This window comes from Salmo trutta, unplaced genomic scaffold (assembly GCF_901001165.1).
Source record: "Salmo trutta unplaced genomic scaffold, fSalTru1.1, whole genome shotgun sequence".
Classification (NCBI taxonomy): Eukaryota; Metazoa; Chordata; class Actinopteri; order Salmoniformes; family Salmonidae; genus Salmo; species Salmo trutta.
This window is the reverse complement of record NW_021822543.1, coordinates 510,441-514,066: the sequence shown is the minus strand read 5'-3', so window position 1 is coordinate 514,066 and position 3,626 is coordinate 510,441. Positions and strand designations below refer to the sequence as shown.

Here is a 3,626-nt window from a genome sequence, read left to right as displayed (position 1 = left end):
TAGTGTCGGTCCATATTAATAACCCCTGTAGTGTCGGTCCATATTAATAACCCCTGTAGTGTCGGTCCATATAAATAACCCCTGTAGTGTCGGTCCATATAAATAACCCCTGTAGTGTCGGTCCATATTAATAACCCCTGTAGTGTTGGTCCATATTAATAACCCCTGTAGTGTTGGTCCATATTAATAACCCCTGTAGTGTTGGTCCATATTAATAACCCCTGTAGTGTTGGTCCATATTAATAATCCCTGTAGTGTTGGTCCATATTAATAACCCCTGTAGTGTCGGTCCATATTAATAACCCCTGTAGTGTCGGTCCATATTAATAACCCATGTAGTGTTGGTCCATATTAATAACCCCTGTAGTGTAGGTCCATATTAATAACCCCTGTAGTGTTGGTCCATATTAATAACCCCTGTAGTGTCGGTCCATATTAATAACCCCTGTAGTGTCGGTCCATATTAATAACCCCTGTAGTGTCGGTCCATATTAATAACCCCTGTAGTGTTGGTCCATATTAATAACCCCTGTAGTGTAGGTCCATATTAATAACCCCTGTAGTGTCGGTCCATATTAATAACCCCTGTAGTGTTGGTCCATATTAATAACCCCTGTAGTGTTGGTCCATATAAATAACCCCTGTAGTGTCGGTCCATATTAATAACCCCTGTAGTGTTGGTCCATATAAATAACCCTCCACTCTGCAGGGGAGCAGACACAGCAGAGGAAGGATGCCCACGCCCAGTCTTTTCTCTCTCCCAGTCTCTCTCTTCACCCCTCTCGCTCTCCGTCTCTCCCTGTCTCTCTCTCCACCTCTCCCACGCGCTGTCTCTCGCTCTCTCACGCTGTCTTTCTCTCTCCCTCTCTCTCTCTCTCGCTCTCCGACTCTCCATCCCAATTATTTTCCTCCCGTCCCAATTTTCCCGCAGGTGTGAATCTTGGCAGGTTGGTGTGGTACGTGCCAAAACGGCATTAACCTACGACTATTCACTCAGGAATCCCACTTCATTCTTGATGGTCCAGAAATGTGTTCTTTAATGATCAGTCGGTTCTTTGGCCCGCTGGGGAACGCGGACAGCCTGTGAAGCCGAGTCCAAAGCAACAAAAAAAATGTGCCTTTTGAGTGAGGAGAGGGTGGCCAGAAACTTCATTACAGCCCCAGTTAGGATGTGTGCCAAATGGCAACCTATGGGCCATGGTCAAAAGTAAGCAATATATAGGGAATTAGAGGTGTGAAACCTAAAAACTGCATAAACTACCATTCTTGCTAAGTGGGTGTAGTACAGCAGTAAGGTGAACGTCGCCTGGTAGGTAGCCCCGACGCCGGCCGCCTGGTAGGTAGCCCCGACGCCGGCCGCCTGGTAGGTAGCCCCGACGCCGGCCGCCTGGTAGGTAGCCCCGACGCCGGCCGCCTGGTAGGTAGCCCCGACGCCGGCCGCCTGGTAGGTAGCCCCGACGCCGGCCGCCTGGTAGGTAGCCCCGACGCCGGCCGCCTGGTAGGTAGCCCCGACGCCGGCCGCCTGGTAGGTAGCCCCGACGCCGGCCGCCTGGTAGGTAGCCCCGACGCCGGCCGCCTGGTAGGTAGCCCCGACGCCGGCCGCCTGGTAGGTAGCCCCGACGCCGGCCGCCTGGTAGGTAGCCCTGACGCCGCCTGGTAGGTAGCCCTGACGCCGCCTGGTAGGTAGCCCTGACGCCGCCTGGTAGGTAGCCCTGACGCCGCCTGGTAGGTAGCCCTGACGCCTCCTGGTAGGTAGCTATAACACCACCTGGTAGGTAGCCCTGACGCCGCCTGGTAGGTAGCCCTGACGCCGCCTGGTAGGTAGCCCTGACGCCTCCTGGTAGGTAGCCCTGACGCCTCCTGGTAGGTAGCTATAACACCGCCTGGTAGGTAGCCCTGACGCCGCCTGGTAGGTAGCCCCGACGCCGCCTGGTAGGTAGCCATACCGCCGCCTGGTAGGTAGCCATAACGCCGCCTGGTAGGTAGCCATAACGCCGCCTGGTAGGTAGCTATAACACCACCTGGTAGGTAGCCCCGACGCCGCCTGGTAGGTTGCCCTGACGCCGCCTGGTAGGTAGCCATAACTGTGGTAGATTGAACTTCATTACCCCCTAGTGGTCATACACAGGACCATATCTGCATTGTGAATTCATATGTAATTTAAAGATCATTTTCTTAGCGTTTAAAACGATTAACAAATAGCTGTTTAAAACATACAGGTTGACATGTGGGACGCAGAACATCACTGTAGTGGCCCTGCAGTGACCTTCAGCAGATAGATCAGTCTCTTCCCACCAGCAGACAGCTCGTCACAGCAGTCATTCAAAACAAAGTCAGTTGGTCAGTTTGAACAAGGTCAGACTCCAGAAGGATCCACGTTCACAGGTTGAAGAGTATTAACATCCTAACAGACATTTTGATTTGGACATTTTTGTTGTTGATTTCAGCCATTTTCTCTCCTACTTAAAAAAAACACCACTTCTCAAAAATAACTGCCCATTTGGTACTGATGAGCGAACTTTATAATCTCACAACAACAACAAAAAGGGCCAAAATCTCGCCAGAGGAATGCAGGGTTAAACGTTACGATGGGGTAAAGAAGCCGTAGCGTTAAAGCGACGTCTTGAAAGACGTAGAATCTCCAAGACGAGGCAGACGAGGCCCTTCAGGGGGAGACGATAGGAGTAATACACGGGTGATACTCGTAGCTCCAGGGTACTACTCTGAGATAGAGAGCACCCTGACTGGGTCTCTCTCTCCCTCCCCCTCTCCCCCTCTCTCCCTCTCTCCCTCCCTCCCTCCCTCCCTCCCTCTCTCCCTCTCTCCCTCTCTCTCTGTTTCTCCCTCCCTCCCTCTCTGTTTCTCCCTCCCTCCCTCTCTGTTTCTCCCTCCCTCCCTCTCTGTTTCTCCCTCCCTCCCTCTCTGTTTCTCCCTCCCTCCCTCTCTGTTTCTCCCTCCCTCCCTCTCTGTTTCTCCCTCCCTCCCTCTCCGTTTCTCCCTCCCTCCCTCTCCGTTTCTCCCTCACTCTCCGTTTCTCCCTCACTCTCCGTTTCTCCCTCACTCTCCGTTTCTCCCTCACTCTCCGTTTCTCCCTCACTCTCCGTTTCTCCCTCACTCTCCGTTTCTCCCTCACTCTCCGTTTCTCCCTGTACTGTGATTCAGCAATTTGTAGACTGGAGCCAGCCAGCATAGAGCTCAGGCAGTACAGGCTTCATGAAAGCCTCTTAAGCAGTGCATTATTGAAAGACAAAACCACGGCCCTGCCATTTTCAACATCATCAGAGATGAGAGGGGGGGGGTGGGAGAGGAAAGGATGAGAGGAGGGAGGGAGCAGCACATTATAATACCCTCTCCATCATCAGAAATGGCACCAAGAAAACAGAACAGAGAGGAACGGAGGAGAGGAAGATGGATGACACGCTCTCCGTCAGCACAATGACAGCCTCACCTGAACGTAGAATCCAAACGAGACGGCGAAGCGACTCAACTCTCCTTCCAGCGCCTTCCTCTCGGCCCGGGACGACGTCATAATTAAGAGACAGCGGCCCGTCCGTCTGACAACAGCCAGCTACATTTTGCTTCCCCGTGAGGCACCCTATTCCCTTTATGTAGTACACTACTTTGAC

General features: G+C 52.6%; 1 pseudogene; it reads left to right on the top strand.

Annotated features, from left to right (window-relative positions):
* Positions 1 to 1,197: 1,197 nt before the first annotated feature.
* Positions 1,198 to 3,626, top strand: part of LOC115182590 (tudor domain-containing protein 3-like) — a 28,271-nt pseudogene continuing 25,842 nt past the window's right edge.